The 22,528-nt window shown below is 39.8% G+C and overlaps 1 long non-coding RNA gene across 1 annotated transcript in view; it reads left to right on the top strand.

Moving 5' to 3' along the window:
- Positions 1-3,698: 3,698 nt before the first annotated feature.
- LOC109501707 overlaps positions 3,699-22,528 on the top strand; it is a 30,903-nt gene continuing 12,073 nt past the window's right edge. The window contains exon 1 of the long non-coding RNA XR_002159941.2: positions 3,699-3,756. This is a non-coding gene — a long non-coding RNA (uncharacterized LOC109501707). The remainder of the gene's footprint in view (positions 3,757-22,528) is intronic.

Raw genomic sequence — 22,528 nt, forward strand, 5'->3', positions numbered from 1 at the left:
GGAGACATGCAGATGGGTAACAGACACATGAAAAGATGCTCAACATCACTCAACATCAGGGAGATGCAAATCAAAGCTACGGTGAGATACCACCTCACACCTGTCAGGACGGCTAAAATTAACAATACAAGAAACAACAGGTGTTGGTGAGGATGCAGAAAAAGGGAAACTCTCTTGCACTGTTGGTGGGAATGCAATCTGGTACAGCCACTCTGAAGAACAGTGTGGAGGTTCCTCGAAAAGTTAAAAATAAAACTGTCCTACGACCCAGCAATTGCACTACTAGGTATTTACACAACGGATACAAAAATACAGATTTGAAGGGGGTACATGCAACCCAATGTTTATAGCAGTGGAGCCAGCCCAAACATCCATCGACTGATGAATGGACAAAGAAGATGTGGAATATATCTACAATGAAATATCACTAAGTCATCAAAAAGAATGAAGTCTTGCCATTTGCAACAACACGGATGGAGCTAGAGTGTATTATGCTAAGCAAAATAAGTCAGTCAGAGAAAGACAAATACCATATGATTTCCCTCATATGTGGAATTTAAGAAACAAAACAAATGAACATATGTTAGGGGGGAAAAAGAGAGAGGGGAAACAAACCATGAGAGACTTTTAAAGACAGAGAACAAACTGAGGGTTGATGGAGGGAGGTGAGTGGGAGATGGGCTACATGGGCGATGGGCATTAAGTAGGGCACTTGTGATGAGCACTAAGTGTTGTATGTAAGTGAGGAATCACTGAATTACACTCCTGAAACTAATATTGCACTGTATGTTAACTCACTAGAATTTAAATAAAAATTTGAAGAAGGAAAAAAAGTTCTCAAAAGAAAGGAGGACTCTTTTTCTCTATCCCTCCTTCCAATTTATGTAGACTACTGGGTAATGTGAGCGTCTTCGATAGTTATCTTCGAATTGCGAAGTGAGGAGTTGAACTTTCTGGCCCTAAGATGGTGATGAACTCAGCTTTTGTTCTGATTTACTCCTACTTTTGCAAAGATCCTTCGAACATATCCTCTGTACTCATAGTCACCAGCCAGCAATACCCAGCGCACCTGAACTTCAGGATTCCTTTACATCCCGAACACTGACTGTCTGGGATATGATAGCAGCTGTGCTAGTGTCTAGGAAGGTAGCCACTAGTCACGTGTGGCTATTTAAATTGAATTCCAATTAGATTTGTGAATTAAGTTATAAGATGAAATTAAAATGAAAAAAATCACTTTCTCAGTTGCACCGGCCAGACTTTCCAGTTCAGATAAAGACCATTTCTTTCACTGTAGGAAGTTTCTATAGGATAATGCTGTTAAATCTGGTCTTTGGAGTCTGGTCCTGGCTATATTTTTCCCTATGTGGACAGAACTGATTCAGAGTGATGCATCTGGAATGAAGGTCAAGATCAAGCCAGGTTTTAGGCTATACCAACTTCCTAAATAATTCAGCTTCCACGATCAGTTAGAAAGTCTGGAGTCTTTTACTGCCCTCAAAATGACCTTTGTCCCTTTTCTTTCCATTTCCACTGCTACCTTTCTTTTTATTATTATTTTTTAATGTTTTATGATTTATTTTTGAGAGAGAGAGAGAGAGAGCACGAGCAAGGGAGGTGCAGAGAGAGAGGAAGACACAGGATCTAAAGCAGGCTCTGCCCTGAGAGTGCAGAGCCCAATGCGGGGGCTCGAACTCATGAATCGTGAGATCATGAGGAGACGACATCAAGCGTCGGACATTTAACCAACTGAGCCACCCAGGCGTGTCACACTGTTACCATTCTTAATCGTCATGATGATCACACCAGTTAAAAGTGCCAGATGCTATGTGATTCCAATACACCACATCACTTAATTCTCATGACAATTCCATGGTGTGGATTATCATCCCCATTTTACAGATGAGAAAACGGAGTCTTAGAGTACTCTAGTGTCTTGCCCAAAGGCAAACATTTGGTAAGTGGCAGAGCCAGGATTTAAACCAACATTTGTCTGCTCTCAGAGTTCATCAACTGTAAGATTACATGCCTTCATTATCACAGACTTAGATGGGAAGCACCTGGCTATTTACCTGTCCTGATTTTATTCTCTTCATAGCTCAGACTAGGTACTATTGTCAGACTAATTTTTCTTTTTTTCTTTTAAAATTAAAAAAAAAAATGTTTATTTATTTTGGATAGAGGCAGAGTGCGAGGGAGGGGCACAGAAAGAGGGAGACACAGAATCTGAAGCAGGCTCCAGGCTCTGAGCTGTCGGCACAGCTTAACCAACTAAGCCGCCCCGGCGCCCCCAGACTAATTTTTCTTAAATCTCACTTTTCTCCTCAAAACCTCAAAATCTTGAAGTCTCTTTTTCTGCATCTACTCCTCTGTCTCGTCCTTTTAAAAAATGACTTTTACCGATTTTATTTTGTAATTTATAAATGTGTATAATTTATCTCAAAATGCATTAAGCTGATGACTTTTGCTTCTCAGGATTTTTTTGATAAAAACATTTTATTATTATTTTACAAAAAATTTTTTTAACATTTATTTATTTTTGAGAGACAGAGAGACAGAGTGTGAGCAAGGGAGGGGCAGGGAGAGAGGGAAACACAGAATTGGAAGCAGCTCCAGGCTCTGAGCTGTCAACACAGAGCCTGATGTGGGGTTTGAACCACAAACCATGAGATCATGACCTGAACCAAAGTTGGACACTCAACCGATTGAACCACCCAAGGTGCCCCAAACATTCATTTTATTATTACTCTTGTATATATGTGATTGTGGCCAGGCTTTTAAGAGTCCTTTATGATTTCTACATACAACTGACCTGAACTTATTGTCCATGTTTCTTTAATGAGCATCTCTGCTTCTAATCAGAAGAGTCTCCTTATATTTCAGGAGTATGATTATTCTCAAAGTACAGTATGGGCCCCACAATTTGTCATTTAATCACATATTCCCATGAATTGCTTACTGACTTACATTTTGTATTTATTAATGGGCTTAATAAACACTCGTTGACTGAAATCACACTAAAATAAATTTAAATCATGCTTTTAAATTCCACAAACAAAAAAAAATGGCTAGAGATAGTATTTTCTAGGAAATACAAAGTGACCAATACCGTCTTAAATGAATATTAAACATTTTGGTTTCAAATTTCTAAGTACATCTTCTGAGAAAATTGTTATGAGATAACCTACATGTACCATGATGTAAACTTTCTTTAGCATTCAACCAATCAGGAAACGTTTTCTTTACAGTTGTAGATGGAAGTGTCCAATTGCTGGCAAATAATACTTTCAATGTGGTATAAACCTTGGAAGGAATTACAACAAAATGAGTAGGAATGCATCTAAACTTTGGCTTCTCCATGAAGCTTTGGAAAAGTGCATTAATTCCTCAAGAATGCCAGCTTTAAGTATAATTAATGGAAGTGTGGATTTCCATGTGGGTGAGGAAGGGAGAGAAAATGGAAGATGGTAAATGCTGAGCTACCTTTCAGAAACAAGATAGTCTACTGGAGGAACGCTGACTTGGGTTTGGAGTACACTTTTGTGATTTGAGTCTATTCTTTGTTACTTACTATGTGTCCTTGCAAATCTCTTGTCCAATTCTTTGACCTTCATTCTTCTCCTTTTTAAAAAAAAGTTTCAAAGTAATTTCTACACCCAACAGGAGCTTGAACTCATGACCCGAGATCAAGAGTCAGATGCTCCACCAACTGAGCCAGCTTTGCGCCCGCATCCTCATTCTTCTCATCTGTAAAATGTGAGTAGTAATCATTGTGGAGAGGAAATTAATAACCAACCCCCTCCCCCACCTCCCGCTCCCAAAGATGTCCATATCCTAATCCCTGGAACCTGTATGTAAGTTACGTTATATGATAAAAAGGGCTTTGCAGATGTGATTAAACATATGCTCTTTGAGATGGGGGAGATTACCCTGAGTTATTCAAATGGGCCCAATCGAATCACATAAGCCCTTAAAGCAGAAAACTTTTCCTGTCTGAGATCAGAAAAATGACAGATGAGGCAGGAGTAAATGTGAGAAGGACTCCCCTCAATGTTGCTGGCTTTGATGGAGGGAAGAGGCATGAGCCAAGGACCGGGGCAGCCTGTAGAAGCTGAAATGGCTCTCAGAGGGCAGCCAGCAAGGAAATGGGGGCCCGAGTCCTGCAGCTGCAAGAACTAAATTCTGCCAACAACCCAAATGAGGAGGGAAACCGAGTCTACCTGAGAGCCCCCAGAAAGAAACACAGCCCTGCTGACACCTTGATGTAGCCTGATGAAACTCTTGTAGGATTTCCTCCTTACAGAACAGTGAGATAGTAAACTTGAGTTAACTCACTAATTTGTGGCAATTTGTTACTCAGCATTAGAAAAGTAATACAACAGTAATACAATTCCAGATACTCTACAGGGTTGTTGTGTGAGCACGTGAATAAAAATGCATTGTACATTGTAAAGCAGCATCCCCAGGCTGATAATCATTGGTGTTTTCAGCATCATCAGGCTCTATCCCGATTTCGAACTGCTGACTTTAAAAATGCCAGCCTTAGAAAATAATAGCTACTATTTACTGAGGACCTACAATATGCAAGATAATCACAAGACAATCACGTGTGTGATGTAATTTCATCTGTACCATGAACCTGTGAGATAGAATGCATTACCATGAGCCTATGAGATAGAGTGCATTACTCCATTTTATACATGTGGGACCTGACCAGAAACTGTTGAATTTTGTAAGACTTAAATTTCTCTTTTTTTATTTTTCAAAGTTCGAAAGGTTTTCATTAAGGTATAACTGGCATATAACATATTAGTTTCGGGTAAAATTTATATTTCTGAGGGTTTGTCTGCTTTCAGGAAACAGTCAAGGTGGGAAAAGTTTAGAAATGTAGTTCCAGCAGTGACGTACTGGGAGAAATCATCACAAGTTTTTCTTTGCCCTTTTTTGATCCCTGAAGAAGAGAATTAAAATGGAAGTTATCCGAGAGAAGGAGATGTAGCACTTGAAGTGATTAAATATAAGTGAGTTTCCAGAGGGGTGTTCATGAGAATGTGCAGTTTACCTTTGAATCTTGGCTTGAAAGATCCCTCCTGCTGAACTGTGGGCTGTGATCAGACACAGGTCCCAGGGAGCTGGCTGTCATATGCACACTCTGTGTGATGAGAGAAATTAGAGAAGAATGCTCAGTTTGAAAATGAGGATTAAGGTATGGTGCTTTGAGTTCTGAAATCCCAAACATATTCCCATGGAAGAGAGCGTCCTTTGAAAATTAATTGAAGATATTCAGCCCGACGCTTGGAGATATTCTTACAAACTGCCGCAGGCTTCAGTGATGTCCTTTTATGCAGTCAGAAAAGAACTTTGTTTTTGGTAGAGAGAGCGCTGGAAACGGCAGGTCATCGGTAGGTAAGCAAATAGGGAAGGCACGCAAATATCCTGGGTTACTTAATGATTTTGGTGCTATTTTCCACATTTAAAGGATGTCCGTGGGGCACGTGCTCTGAATCTTTTAGTAATTATTTGAACCTCTATATTCTTGTTCCTCAATTCTCTTTCGGATACAATGTGCTTGTTTTAAGTTTGGGGATGTAGATTGTGGCCTTGGAAAACAATTTCTCGGCCGGACAAAGTTAAAGAAAACACACTCATGTACTCATGACCTTAGTTTCAGGGCTGGTCCTAGTGAAAGTTGTGAAGTAGGCAGATTTTCTTTTTTCTAAGACTTTGCACTTCCCTATTCTTGGCTCTTTCCTCCATCTCCAAATCTTCCACTCCCAGACCCCAGAATACTCTTATGTTACCCTCATCCTTAACAGTATTTAATAAACTGATTTCCCCCTGCATTATCGACATACCTAACCGTATTTGCATTTTAATGGAGGTTATCTGTGGAGGTTATTTTAGTGCAGGTTATCTGACACTGATTATAAGCCTGATGCTAATGGTAGTGTTCAGGACACGTTTGTTGAATGGACCGTGCCTTGAACAACTGGGCTTTGTATGCTGGAACAGGACACGTGGGAGGATGGGAGAAATGGTGCTAATTTCTTATAGTGATGACTGTTATGATTGGTGGAAGCCTATAAGACATGTGATGTGATTTTCAACTCTGGAATGTTCTCTCTCACAACCTGCTTCTCCCATCAGTTCCAGTTAACCACTCTCTCATAGGTCTGGGTTACATTTGGATTCTAAATGCTCATATGCTATTTTGAAAGATCTCTGACTCTACCCCAGGGAAGACTGGAGAAGAGAGACTGGTTTGCCAGGGGCATTCTTTCTTTCTGTGCTGGGTGAATCTACAATTGCTTGCTTTTCTTGGGGAAGGGACTAATCTGTTATTACTATCAATGAGGTAGAAATTTAGGATCTTGTTTTGGATCTACTAATATTAACTGTGCCAATCCAATGTCAGTGCAATAGAAATATAACAAATGAGTTACAGAAATAGATATTTGGATTCTTTGGCCAGGGTACATTAAGAGTATCAAGATGGTGTCATTTGTACTATTTGGTCGTCAAAGCCATATGTCTCATGGTCACTGTGGACCCTGCACATGTAATTCCTCACTTATTTTTTTAAAATATTTTTTAAAGTTTATTTATTTATCTTTGAGAGAGAGACAGAGAGAGAGAGAGAGAGAGAGAGAGAGAGAAAGAAACTGAGCACGAGCAAGGGAGGGTGTAGAGAGACAGGGAGAGAGAGAATCCCAAGCAGGCTTTGCGCTGTCACCACAGAACCCCATGTAGGGCTTGATCTCACAAACCGTGAGATCATGATCTGAGTCGAAATCAAGAGTTTGATACTTAACCGACTGAGCCAGCCAAGTGCCCATAATTCACCACTTAAATCTTATCCAGTTTGCCTCCCACATATCCCTTGTGTATGGCCCTCTCTCTTTAGCCCCACTGCTATTGGTCCAATTGGAGCTCTCATCTTTTATTTTCTTCTTTTATTTTGACATAACTTCAGACTTAAAGAAAAATTGCAAAAATAGTAAAAGAACTCCCACATACCCTTCACCCACATTCCCCAAATGTTAGCATTTTATGATATTTTTTTCTTTCCTATGTATTTTTTTCTGAACTGTTTGAAACCAGACATGAGGCATCTCTCCCCCCAAATACCTCATGGGATATATTTTTTAAAAACAAGGGCTTTTTATTAGACCCACAGTAGACAAATCAAAATCAGGACATTAACATTGACATAATACTGTTATCTGATTTACAGACCTTATTCAGATTTCGCCAGTTTGTCTTATGATGTGCTCATAGCAGAAGAAAACCTGGTATTATGTCTGGCACACAGTCGTCACGTCTCTCTAGTCAACCTTCCCTAGGACAATGCCTCAGTCTTTCTTTCTCTCTCATGACATTCAGATTTTTGAAGTAGACAGGCCAATTATTTTGTAGATTATCCCTCATTTTGGGTTTGTCTGATGATTCTTCACGATCAGGTTCAGGTATGCACTTCCCGCAGGCATGCAGGAATGTGATGTGTGTTCTCGGTGAATCGCGTAGGAAGGCACCTGATGTTGCTTTGCCCCATTACCACTAATATCATCAACCTGATTACCTTGTCAAGGTGGAGTCTGCTAGCTTCTCTTTGTGATGATGAAGTATCTCATGGGGAAGCCCTCATCATTTTTCACCAGGATTGCATTAGAAGTCTGTGCTGGACATCTTCTGTTAGCCTTGCCATATCCTTGTCCTGCCCTTCTCCATCCTGCATTATGGCCTCCAACATTGACCTGCGTGAACTGTGTCAACCTGGTCCTCTGGCTTCTGGATGGGTTGGTCACTGGGGAATCCTGCAGGGAATCTGAAGAGGTTGGACGCTAAGGTCTAGGGACACATCCCCTTGTCTTCCTCCCCATAGGTTTCCTCCCTTAGGACAGGTGATGTTCCTCAGTTGAAGTTCCTCAGGCATCTCTCAGGCTGCGACTCTGGGTTCTGTAACTGTGCCCTTGTCTCAGCCTAGGGGTCGAGCAAACCTCCCTTGCAATTTCTCTATATTTCCTATGTTCTTCCCACATCTTTTTGTACTCTCCTCACCATTTCCAATTTGAAAATGCCTTATGATACAAGGACCCCTACGATACGTCTTCAGTTACACTGTCACCTCCTTTCTTTCCTGTGTTCTGTCAGGTGCAGATTCTGCTGGGCTTCAATAGCCTCAGTCTTCACTTCTCCTTATGTCCATCCTGACCTAGGCCAGATGTACATTTGATACCAGAGACACCAGTGAATTCGATCTAGAAAGAGCTTTTCTTTTCTGCTCTGTAGCCAGTGCTTCAGCATGCCTGGAGACTTTTTCTTACTCCCACATCCCTGGCATAACTTGTGCCTGCAGACTTCTGCCTTGATTTTCTGCTTAGCATCCTGACTTCCTGACTGCCTATGGGGGTGGAGTCCTCCTCTGACCCCTCTCTCTCTCTCTCTCTCTCTCTCTCTCTCTCTCTCTCTCTCTTTTGAATAAGGCTCCAATATCCTGTTTCACTCTGTTGGCCCCTTTCTCCAGAATTCTGGACCCTCATACTCAGACTCCCACATATGTTTTGGGATGCTGTTGAAATAGAATGCTTTCCCAGGTGTACCTTCATTCTTGTGTTTGGCCTGCCAGACCCCTCTTCACCCTACTTCCATACTGACCTACATAGACCTACCAGTTCTTGTCTTCCAACTTCTAGCTGGGTTTGGCCAATGGGGGAGCTGTGGTAGGAGATTCCAGGGAGTGACTGGATGAGATCAGGGCATTTATATTACCAGCTCCTTCCCTCTGGGGTTACCTCTAGCTGTTTATCTCCTTCCACTGAGGGTCAGAGACCTTCTCCAGGTGGTCCTCTGCTTCCAGATTCCAGGAACTGCTCCCACACCTCACCCCTCTGGCCTAGGATAGTTACAGCCTAGCTGGGTATTGGGGTATTGCATTTTCCCTTGTGGCTTAGTCTTACACCTTTAGAATAGTCCCTTTATCAAACCTTCTTTAATCATCCTAACCTGAGTGTGACAGATTTTTCCTCTGGGACCCTCACTGATTCAGACTCTATGGTGACAGGCCCATCTGTCCTCAGCAGATCGCCTAGTGCCTAAAACCTCATTTTGCCAGACTTTACCTGCTCGGTGGATCTCAGATACTGAAGACTGCTGCAGCCAAGTACGAGGATCATTGTGCCCTTTGGACTAGTCATTTGACTGCAGACTACCTCCTCGGGCACCCGTCCTATAGCTGGGTCAGTTTCTCCCAGCTTTGCCCCTGCCCAGTCCCGGCCTCATTCATTCCCCTTATCATTCGCTCACACGTTGAATATCAGTATGCCTTGTAGCAGAAGCAACACTTGCCCAAGTGAAAACACTAATCTCCCTATCTGTAAAGAGCATGAGACAGACTTTTCGTCTGGACCTGTCCCTTCTGATGGTAGCACAGACCCCAGAAAAGGGGTCCAGTTCTCCTGTGGATGCAAAGACGTAGCTAAAATATTTATTTATAATCCACCAAGGACACGCTTTCATTGATTCCATAATATAGTTTGCTAATTTAAATTGGTTGTGTTCAAAATGGAAAAACGAGTATAAATGAGTTTCATTCTGCTAGGATTTACTGTCAAGAAAATCCTGTACTTACTTGATAACCTTATAAATTTCTCCATCTATGAAGATATTTGAAAGTGTTTAAAAAATTAAGCTAGTGGATTACTAGTCATGTTTTAACATTTTTAGCCTACTGTTGTTTTTTAGGATAATAACATTTCACATAACCCAGAAATGTATCTTTATGAGTATCTTAAACTGTGCCAAGTACAAAGGATAGTTTGTAGTAAAATGTCCTAAATTATAATACGTTACCTTGAAGCATTTTTTGGTTCAAATTGGATCATAAAATCACTGCTTTTAGTTTTCTAGTCTGTTACTTTAATAGTATATTAACTTGTTTGTTGGCAATGTGTAAACTGTATACCTTTTAATGGATTATGACCCACCATGCCATTTTGGATTTGCTATTTGTACTCAGTTTTGGTTTGGTAGGTTCATGATTTGATAGGCTTTGCTATTTGTCTTATGTTAAATGACTGATGGTCTTAGTCCAATTCTTAATGGGCTTGTGTTTATTTCTGTTGAGGTTGGCATTAATAGGTCTTCTCAGCAAAGGTGCGAAGGACTGACCTGGAATAGACTCTAAATTAATTTTCTGCTTTGAAGATGTTCTGTCTAGGTCAGGATTGAGGCCAACCAGCAGCGCATTGTACTGGACCAAAACGGTGTCTGATGTGTTTCCCCTATTTTGTGAATTGAAAAAACCATCAACACTCATAAAAGATAAATAAGTTCATTAGTTCGAAGGCAAGCAACATCTAGGATCTCAGTTAGAATGGTTTAAGGCCCAATGTGCTTAAGGTCAAGATAATATAGGTTGAATTTTCAGTAGATTTCATAAGCAGTTGTGTGGAGTTGTGATTATGACCACTGCTCTAATATTGAGAGGTTAGCTGTATTGCCTGTTCCTCTGCCCTCACCATTTTACTGATGAATAATGGACAAATATAACTGTATATATTTAAAGTGTATAATGTGATGATTTGATGTACATATATATTGTGGAATGATTATCAACATCAAGATAATTTATACATCCCTCACCTCACACAGTTAACTCTCTCTTTTTTTTTTTTATGGATGATGAGAATGGTTAAGATCAACTCTCAGCAACTTTCAAGTACATAATACTGCATTGTTAATTATAATCACCATGTTGTACAATAGATCCTCAGACCTTATTCTTCTTGTAACTGAAAGTTTGTCCCCTTTGACCTACATCTCTTTTTGTCGATTCCATCTATTGGGTTTTTCTCTATGTGGCCAGTTACAAAGATTAAGTAGGGACAAGAGAAAACATTTAGGAGAAGAGCCTGAAATAAACTGCTAAAATTAGGTTTTAGTATTATCAGTTATGTTATAATAGGTATACTAATTTTGCCCCAGTTAATTCGAGAGCTGCATGTCTCCATGTGCCATGTGAAGTAGAAGCATAGAATATTAGTGCTTCAAGAGACCCTAGAAGTGATGCAACTCTGATTTATAAACTAGGAAAGTGCTTGGACAAGTCACAGCTTCACTAGGTCTGAATTTGCTAATAATATTATCCTATTAAAAAAAAATGGATGAACAAATAGATGTAATAATTCTGCTTGCAGATATATTTTTTAAATTGTTGGGTGTGCAGTCTAATATTTTATTGTTTTACTTGAACAAGCTCTTGGTAATAAAGTAGAGGATAACTGTCCAAATATCAGGAGGCTGAAAGAGGTAGAACTAATTAAACACAGTATTTTCTATCCCTGCTCTTGAGTCTTATTAAAATTTCTGCTTCTCCACTGCTTGACTTCTTTTAGACTTGGTCTAGTTTATTGCTAGCCCTCGGCCTGGGAATCTACGCTATTTAACTTTGTTGTGTTATACAATATGGAAGGCAAGTGGAAAAATAAAAAGGAGCCTCATGGTAAATGAGATTTGGACTCCCCCAGACATCTTTATCTAGAGGTGCAAACCAACCTGCTAATGGAAACACTGAAAGTCCTGTGCCCATATCTTCGCTTCTAGATATAATGTGGCTGTGAAGTGGCAGGGGAGGGAAAAGTATCAGTTCATTTATAGAACACTCTCTTGATGTTTTGCTATCTGAAAACCGAAAGCTGAAATTTTAACCATGCTAATGTTCAAGCAGGTTCCATTCTATCAGTCAGGTTCTCATAGAGCTGTGCCCCTTCATCCATCAAAGATGAGACAAACATAAGATGATGCTATGACCTTCTGCAAAATAACTTCTGCTCAGATTGAATACCTAGTGGACAAAGGGACAACATATTCACTCACGCGCTAGGTACACAGTGGGCTAAGTTGATAACTGAATTGAGAAACTACATTGCTACTCTAACTTGGTTGCTCCTAAAGTAGGTTAATGGTTCACCTTAAGGCAAAAATCTATTTAAATAAACATGAGAACCATAGCTGAAAATGTTCTCCATCTCCCAACAGTGACTTAACCTGACTAGAGTAATTGAGCCCCGGGTCTTTGTACCCTGCCTCATTTTTCTTATCAACCAGCTTTTAACACATGACAGTTGAAACACCATTATACTGAGGTCAGGGGAAAACTTGTCCCCAGATAGAGCTGAGTATCACTGGCATGCTGCTGATGCCATCCTGAGGCACCAACTGACTGACCACAGCATTAGGAAACATTGAATAATTTTCAGGCCTAAGGACAGGACACATGGTTCAGGCCTTTGAACTTGAGGCTTTTATGTCAAATTTAGCTTTGGGATATATGTGAACTGCCATAACTAATTGCCTTGGTTTCTGAAAAAGTGGGTTTAACGCAGGAGAATATCAATTACTAGTTAAGTAAACTTATATCACTAATGCCTTGCATTCATAAAATGCTTGCACATGCATTGTCTTCTCTGACTCTCCTAATAATCCAGCAGGGCAGGCCAGAAGATATTTTTATCCTATTTTACAGATGAAAACACTGAGAGTTATAAAGGCTGAGAGATTTTCCCAGGGACACAGCAGAGCTGATATTTGATCTTCTGGCTTCTAGTCCGGTGCCTTTCCATTGTGCCTCTCAGGCTGCCTGAGAGAGATAGACCTTCCATCAGCCAGCCTGCCGATCAGCTAAATGGATTGAGTACATAGGGTATCCAGAACAATGTGCTAGCAATTGTGTCCAAGGTATATCTTGTTTTTCTCTTTGTAAATCTAGGGGCACCTGGGTGGCTCAGTCAGTTCAGCCTCTGACTTTGGCTCAGGTCATGATCTCACGGTTCGTGAGTTTGAGACCTGCGTCGGGCTCTGTGCCGACAGCTCAGATCCTGGAGCCTGTTTCAGATTCTGTGTCTCCCTCTCTCTGTGCCCCTCCCTAGCTTTCTCTCTCTCTCTCTCAAAAATAAATAAAACATTTTTTTTTAATATATGAAATTTATTGACAAATTGGTTTCCATACAACACCCAGTGCTCATCCTAAAAGGTGCCTTCCTCAATACCCATCACCCACCCTCTCCTCCCTCCCACCCCCCATCAACCCTCAGTTTGTTCTCAGTTTTTAACAGTCTCTTATGCTTTGGCTCTCTCCCACTCTAACCTCTTTTTTTTTTTTTTCCTTCCCCTCCCCCATGGGTTCCTGTTAAGTTTCTCAGGATCCACATAAGAGTGAAACCATATGGTATCTGTCTTTCTCTGTATGGCTTATTTCACTTAGCATCACACTCTCCAGTTCCATCCACGTTGCTACAAAAGGCCATATTTCATTTTTTCTCATTGCCACGTAATATTCCATTGTGTATATAAACCACAATTTCTTTATCCATTCATCAGTTGATGGACATTTAGGCTCTTTCCATAATTTGGCTATTGTTGAGAGTGCTGCTATGAACATTGGGGTACAAGTGGCCCTATGCATCAGTACTCCTGTATCCCTTGGATAAATTCCTAGCAGTGCTATTGCTGGGTCATAGGGTAGGTCTATTTTTAATTTTCTGAGGAACCTCCACACTGCTTTCCAGAGCGGCTGCACCAATTTGCATTCCCACCAACAGTGCAAGAGGGTTCCCGTTTCTCCACATCCTCTCCAGCATCTAGAGTCTCCTGATTTGTTCATTTTGGCCACTCTGACTGGCGTGAGGTGATACCTGAGTGTGGTTTTGATTTGTATTTCCCTGATAAGGAGCGACGCTGAACATCTTTTCATGTGCCTGTTGGCCATCCGGATGTCTTCTTTAGAGAAGTGTCTATTCATGTTTTCTGCCCATTTCTCCACTGGGTTATTTGTTTTTCGGGTGTGGAGTTTGGTGAGCTCTTTATAGATTTTGGATACTAGCCCTTTGTCCGATATGTCATTTGCGAATATCTTTTCCCATTCCATTGGGATGACCCAAATAGATAAAATCATGAATGAAAATGGAATTATTACAACCAATCCCTCAGAGATACAAACAATTATCAGGGAATACTATGAAAAATTATATGCCGACAAATTGGACAACCTGGAAGAAATGGACACATTCCTAAACACCCACACACTTCCAAAACTCAATCAGGAGGAAATAGAAAGCTTGAACAGACCCATAACTAGCGAAGAAATTGAATCAGTTATCAAAAATCTCCCAACAAATAAGAGTCCAGGACCAGATGGCTTCCCAGGGGAGTTCTACCAGACGTTTAAAGCAGAGATAATACCTATCCTTCTCAAGATATTCCAAGAAATAGAAAGGGAAGGAAAACTTCCAGACTCATTCTATGAAGCCAGTATTACTTTGATTCCTAAACCAGACAGAGACCCAGTAAAAAAAAGAGAACTACAGGCCAATATCCCTGATGAATATGGATGCAAAAATTCTCAATAAGATACTAGCAAATCGAATTCAACGGCATATAAAAAGAATTATTCACCATGATCAAGTGGGATTCATTCCTGGGATGCAGGGCTGGTTCAACATTCGCAAATCAATCAACGTGATACATCACATTAACAAAAAAAGAGAGAAGAACCATATGATCCTGTCAATCGATGCAGAAAAGGCCTTTGACAAAATCCAGCACCCTTTCTTAATAAAAACCCTTGAGAAAGTTGGGATAGAAGGAACATACTTAAAGATCATAAAAGCCATTTATGAAAAGCCCACAGCTAACATCATCCTCAACGGGGAAAAACTGAGAGCTTTTTCCCTGAGATCAGGAACACGACAAGGATGCCCACTCTCACCGCTGCTGTTTAACATAGTGCTGGAAGTTCTAGCATCAGCAATCAGACAACAAAAGGAAATCAAAGGCATCAAAATTGGCAAAGATGAAGTCAAGCTTTCGCTTTTTGCAGATGACATGATATTATACATGGAAAATCCGATAGACTCCACCAAAAGTCTGCTAGAACTGATACAGGAATTCAGCAAAGTTGCAGGATACAAAATCAATGTACAGAAATCAGTTGCATTCTTATACACTAACAATGAAGCAACAGAAAGACAAATAAAGAAACTGATCCCATTCACAATTGCACCAAGAAGCATAAAATACCTAGGAATAAATCTAACCAAAGATGTAAAGGATCTGTATGCTGAAAACTATAGAAAGCTTATGAAGGTAATTGAAGAAGATTTAAAGAAATGGAAAGACATTCCCTGCTCATGGATTGGAAAAATAAATATTGTCAAAATGTCAATACTACCCAAAGCTATCTACACATTCAATGCAATCCCAATCAAAATTGCACCAGCATTCTTCTCGAAACTAGAACAAGCCATCCTAAAATTCATATGGAACCACAAAAGGCCCCGAATAGCCAAAGGAATTTTGAAGAAGAAGACCAAAGCAGGAGGCATCACAATCCCAGACTTTAGCCTCTACTACAAAGCTGTCATCATCAAGACAGCATGGTATTGGCACAAAAACAGACACATAGACCAATGGAATAGAATAGAAACCCCAGAACTAGACCCACAAACGTATGGCCAACTCATCTTTGACAAAGCAGGAAAGAACATCCAATGGAAAAAAGACAGCCTCTTTAACAAATGGTGCTGGGAGAACTGGACAGCAACATGCAGAAGGTTGAAACTAGACCACTTTCTCACACCATTCACAAAAATAAACTCAAAATGGATAAAGGACCTAAATGTGAGACAGGAAACCATCAAAACCTTAGAGGAGAAAGCAGGAAAAGACCTCTCTGACCTCAGCCGTAGCAATCTCTTACTCGACACATCCCCAAAGGCAAGGGAATTAAAAGCAAAAGTGAATTACTGGGACCTTATGAAGATAAAAAGCTTCTGCACAGCAAAGGAAACAACCAATAAATAAAACATTTAAAAAAAATTACATTCCATTGTACAGAGGTATATTATAGTTTTTAAATATCTGTTAAGATTTTTCAATGGGATTATTATTTTAATTGCTTTTAGGTGAATAAAACAACTCATTTACTTTGGACTTCATGAGTGACTATGAAAATATGTATATATATATATATATGTATATATATATATATATTCAAAATCATATGGTTCAGGTTTCTGCATTTGTAAAAGCAGTTTCCATTTAGAGATCAGAAAGGCAATCCATATTTGATACCCATACAGTCAAGGAAAGGGAAACATAAACAGCCCTAAAAAGATGAAAGTCAAAAATACGATCTCATCCTGCACTATAAAAGAGGAAGAAAAAGAAAGGAAGAAAGAAAAACTAGACACATAGGAGAAGCCTGAAATCAAGTATTTATTCTGTAATTGTAAATGTCTGCCAATACACAGACATCAACTTTGCTGTTCACAGACATCTGAAGCACATTCTAGTTCTGTTTTCTGTAGCTTCTGTAGTCTGATTCTGCTGATATTTTGCTCCCTGTAGGCTTCCCTTTTCCACAAATGTGGTTTCACTTCTAGAATGGCGTTTGCATTACCTATGCTCCACTCAGCCTTCCAGACATTCCACGATATTTATGAGTAATCTTAGCCTGTCCCGTTGCTTTCTCTGACAAAAACTGCAATTTCAAAGATCAGAGAGCTGAGCTTTAGAGTTGAAAAAGTAAGCAGAGGCATCCCCGGATTAAGGTGGATTCAATTAATATACAACTTTTATGCCTATGTCACCAAGACGGGAATACCGAAGAATGAACAAATATCATGGCAAATATCATGGTGACCATACCCTTCCCTACTTCTTTTGCGTGGTCATGGCTCTTTGGTGGTCTTAGGGAATTTAAAGAAACAGACCATTGAGCAGGAGAGGAGATTTGCTTATTTACACAATGGTGAGACTCTAACCAAGAGTACGCCTGATTCTAAGGCATACTTTCATAAAGATCTTGAATTTTATGCTTCCACGGTAGTCAAAGAAGATATAAGACTGGCACTTCTACCTGGAGGTTTCCAGGTAGAGGTAGGCTGGTATTAATACCGCAGTTCAGGGGTATTATGCAGTAAGCAGATTTTTGTGAGATGCCATAAGGACCGAACCGTCAGGTAAGACACTGATAAATCACAAAAGGGGGGTGTTGGCAGCTTCTTGTGAACTGCGTGCTGACAGAAGAACAAAGACAGAATTGTTGAAGGGGTGAAAAACCGTCTGCTGCAGGGCTCTGGGGTTTAAATGAAAGTCAATACTGATCAGAACAGGAGGCGACAGAGAGGAACACTAGGCCTGAATCCTGAATTGCAGGACAGGACACAGGCGTGGAGGAGCTCACTTGAATGCTAGGCCCAGCTTCAGACTGTTCAAGAGAAGTGAGTCTTTGGCTGTAATTTCAGAAATAACACACATCAGGTATTCCAACCAACTGGATGGAGCACATCGGCAGGTATTACAGTGATTAAAACTCTTTCCCATTTATTTGCTTGCTTGTTTAATTAATTTTTGTTGCTGAATAGATCTTAGCTTTCTTGGGTTAAAGGAACGTGGAAACTCTTTGTCTAGAATGAGATTTTCTTAATCACATGACATTTATCATATTATGGGAGTCAGAGAAGGCCCCAGTTGAAACTAACATAAAACTTTTACAAAGTATTTTAAAGGTATGATAGTACAGTTTCTCCAACCTTCTAATGCTATTCCTTCCCTGGGTATCCGGGCAGTCGATTTAACAAAGGGAATAATTTTGTTCAGGGACTCTGAATTATTCTTTGTTAGTTACAGACTTTCGATGTCATAGGATCCTGAGCTCTTGGAAGTTTACACATCAGTTGCATCAGAGACAGCTGGAGATAGCAGAATTATTTGTTACAAAGCCTTTAGTCGGGGCAACAAAAACAACCAAAGGAGCACAATGAGAGTTCATATCTGGCCATTCTCTCTGCCTTGGTGCGACGGCAAACTCCTCACAGCGAGTTGGAGGAGGGGAGTCAGTACTCCACCTCTTTTGAATATCAGTAATTCAATCTCTGTAAACTCAGCCCTATGAAACCCTAATTTAGCAACAGCATTTAACATTGAGAATGTCCAAAGGGCAGGGGGTCCTGGTTTACTGCTCTAAATTTTAGCCACAAAATGTGTCCAATACAAGATTCATCTGGAGGCACATAAGCAATAGTACATATAAATAATTACAAGAAATGTATGGTTTGGGGATATGATGGGGTAGAAGCTGATGAGAATTCACTTGTATGCAATACCGAAGTGCGTTTGTGGCAGCAGGAAGCAAGCACGTCTGATGGGCATTGAGAGTCTAAGGAACTGTGCTTGTGTCTCGTCGGTCACGGTTATCTGTGTGACCTCTCTGGTTTCCACCAAGTAAGGAGGTGTATCAGTGTTCCTCAGCCATTTTTTTTTTTTTTTTTTTTACTCAAGCACACTTCAGTTAAAAATATAATCTATCGAAATTCCTTAGGAATTAAAAAATATATATTATTTGTGTCATATATGATAAATGATTTTAAAAGCATGTAAAAATTTCAGATCGATTTGTCTTGAAAGATTACTGTATAAATTCCTATTCCTTTTCTTTTAATATTGCTTTTATAAACACTGTGGATTAGTCACTATATATTTAAGTATATGTTTTGACTTTAGAAAATGCTTAGTTTTTAACTTCCTGAATTCTATTGTATGAGAAAAAGCATAGTTTATTGATGAACCAACTAAAAATAATATTGTATTGTGTTTTATTTGGGAGTGAGTAGACACTGAAACATATAGTAAAATTCAACTACTCATTATGCATCACATCTTAACCAAAAATTGCTTTTGTATCTATGCTGAGAATTCTTACATTTTGCTTTAAAAAAGAGCGTTTATTTTTGTGATTTTTGTCTGTTTCTAAATGATGGGATAAAAGAAAATACTTCAGGCTGCTATTTACAAGCACTTACCCACAAATAACACGCTGAGAGTTTAGAAGGTCTTTATACGAACTAACAAATTATAACTCAGATTGGATAAGACGGTATTATATTTTCCCTTTCAACAATGGTTTTTAAAGTACTAGAGGTATATTGATGTACCTCTAAAAAGTTCGATCAGACTAGCGATTTATTCATTGTTGGCCGTCTTGAAGAAAAATTTCAGAATTATCATTTTAATACTTCTTCTTAGTATGTATCAGTATCAATTATACCTTGCAAATAGTAGAAACCTATTCACAAAAACTCAAGCAGAAAGAGAATTGACTGGAGTGTTCTGGGGTGACTCAAACATCAAAGGAGGCTCAAGGTGCAGGTCTGAGAAAGAGCAAAAATGTGTAAATCTCTTCAATTTTGTGAGCTGTAGCTACTTAATAGTCCTATCAAAGTGTCATAACAGAGACGAATTACCTTCTGCCATTCTCTCCTGTCCTTGGTCACTCAGGTAAGATTCAAAGTCCAAGGAAAAGGGAATTGGATTGGCCTGTTCTGGATCACATGCTCACTGCTTGGCTCTAGGAGAGTGAGGCACCTTGATTGACAGTCCCAGTTAAATTGTACCCACTAGGGTAAAGGTACTGATGCTCTCCCATGATAACTTATGGTGCTATCCTCAGAAGGTGCTGTGTGAACATGAGCCACATATGTTAACATGTATGTCTTTCTGTCTCTAATCAGTGGTCCTCTACAGGTATTAAGTTATATAACAAATGATTAAGAATACAAATTATTTGAAGCTGAAGAACAAGTAAAACATTCAACTAGTAGTATTGATCTGGATAGTAAACCGACAGAATGAGTCATGAGAATATCCATCTGATCTCCACTGGCTGCCATGAATGTTCATTTAGGAAACTCTTGGAGGCTCTAAGATGCTTCCAATTAAAGCAAAACATCTGGACAATTATTTTACTTATCAATTTAAAAACACTCCTCTTCTCCCACACATAGCAGACATTTGCCATTTTAGGCTTCTTGGCATCCAATGAGCTCCTCCATGGCAACAGCATCCCAGCTTTTCATTTGATTCAAGAAAAAACAACTTTATCCCTAGCTCTAGGGCTGGGCCCTGATTGACTGAAACCCAGTGAATTCTCCTGACTTCCAGGATCAGGTTCCACAAACCAGCCTGGCCTAAACACAAATGAGGACACACTTTTTTGAGATTTCTAAAAAGGAAAGATTGTTGTGTTTTGTTTTCTCTTTTTCCTCAGAATTTACCTGGAGAGACGTTTTCTCTGAATGGCACACAATGCTGATGCGAGGCTTGATATTGCTGTAGCCATTTGGCTACATCTCTTAATGAGAGATATTAAGTCTGAAGTCAAGGTTGATACAAGCAGGAGAGTAAATCAAAAAAAAAAATCACAGAGAAACAGATTTGGAGCCCACAGGTTCAAGCTGCACCTGAAGCTGTCACTACCTGTGGGCTTACATGAACACAAAATCTATTTGATTATTTATGCTAGTTTGAGTTGGAGTTACTGTTGCTACATACGAAATAATCTTAATTGCTACATTGCCAGAAAACCTCTGAGAGCCCCAGAGTCTATGAACTGTTGATTGCAAAATGCTGGATTACATGATATCTAAGGTCATCTCCAATAATAAAAATTTTGTCCTATTACTGGTGATAGGTAGTGTTACTGAAGGCAAGCTGTAGAAGTGTGAAATGACCTAGGCATTCTGCAGTGGATCTCAGCCTTGTGGCTGAAGTACATGTACTATCTAATTAGCTATTTTTAATTCAGAAAGAGGAACTTTCTTATTTATTTATTTATTTATTTATTTATTTTTTAACGTTTATTTATTTTTGAGACAGAGACAGAGCATGAACAGGGGAGGGTCAGAGAGAGAAGGAGGCACAGAATCTGAAACAGGCTCCAGGCTCTGAGCTGTCAGCACAGAGCCCGACGCGGGGCTCGAACTCACGGACTGTGAGATCATGACCTGAGCCGAAGTCGGCCGCTCAACCGACTGAGCCACCCAGGCGCCCCAAGAGGAACTTTCTTGATTTATTTTTCTTTTTGTGTTCTGTGTGGTTGAATATTTGTGGCTCTTAAACTGTAGTTCTCTTTTAATATATCATCTTCTGCAAAGTTTCAAATTTTATTAATAATCTCAACTTTTGTCTTTTGTTGAGAAACAGGAAATTTGAAGACATATTAGGTATTTGATAAATACATGTTTAATTAAAGTTATGATTTTATCAATGGCCTGTGCCAAAACTAGTGGTTCTCAAACTTGGCCACACATTAGAATCACCTGGGTAGTTTTGAAATAGCAGTTCTTAAAAGTTCAGCATACACCAGATTATCTAGTAGGCTTGTTAAAAACACAGATGTCGTGGGCCCATCTCGAGTTTCTGATTCAGTAGTTCTAGGGTGAGGCCACAAAGTTTGCATTTCTAACTAGTTCTCAGGTAATACCGATGCTGCTCGTCTGGGAACCACTGCTCTAAAACACGTTCATCCTATACTATTTACGTCAGAATCTCCATGGTGGGGTGATTTCTGACACTCGCCAGATGATGCTGATGGAGAACCAGGTTGAGGACCAGTGTTCTCAACAGAGGAAGGTGGCTGGCTTTTATCTCCCGATTAGGTACTTACAGAGGCCCTTTTACTATCCCAATAAAAAATTCTTTGAAATACCTCAAATGAACTCTTTGCCCCCCATCTCCCTAGGAAAAATTAATAAACTTAAATAAAAAAAAAATTACTGAAGTTAACTACTCAGAAGACTCACAGGCCACGTATCAACCATCTTGCTCCAAGGAGAACTACAGATCAACACAAAAGAATTTCTGCAATGATTTTAGCAGAGTCCAACCGAGAAAACAAAAGTTGTCATGTATGAGATTAGTAACTGCTGGAGGCACAGAAGGAGGAGGGGGTATTTATCAGAGCTCAGTGGCCTGGGATCCCAGAGGGAAGCTGGAACCAGGGTGGCCTCTTTCACTTGCCGCTGCAGTTAAGGAGGATGCAGAATTCCCGCTAGAAATGATCCCCAAGGCAGAGAAGGGGAAATACCGCCCCTTCTCTCTTCTTTCTGCATCTCTGATAAGCCTTTCTCATTGCTTACATATAATAGGATGGCGGTTGACAAAGGGGTCTGGGAAAAAACAGCCTGTTGGTCAGACCTTCTGCATACAGAGCAGAGCAGAAGAGGGGGAAGCTTAGGAATGAACGTGTGAGGGCAAAGGTGCCAAGGACCAACACTGCTCTTATTTCTGGGACAATTCAGTCTCTTATTGATAAAATTCGTTGAAGGAACATCCATACATGTCACTTTATTTCTAATAACATTTGGAATCTTTCACTACTTATATTGGAATTTTAATCCAGCCTTAAAAATGTGTGTTTATGTATGTGATATGTGTATTTGTTGTATGTGTGTACAGTCTCCTTTAGCCAAAGGGCAAACTATTCTAAACACTATAGCCGCCTTTTAAAGTAAACACAAAAAGATTCTCCTAGTGTCTGGAATGGTGGCTTTTCTAAACTCTCCCTTTTTCATAGAAAGTAAGGAGTTGACTAGGACTGGGATGATCCCTACCACGGGCTCTAAGATATTGGTATTTCCTTTGACTTTTTTTGTTTTCTAAACCACAGAATGACCCCATATGCTTCCTTGAC

Source organism: Felis catus, chromosome B4, assembly GCF_018350175.1.
Source record: "Felis catus isolate Fca126 chromosome B4, F.catus_Fca126_mat1.0, whole genome shotgun sequence".
Classification (NCBI taxonomy): Eukaryota; Metazoa; Chordata; class Mammalia; order Carnivora; family Felidae; genus Felis; species Felis catus.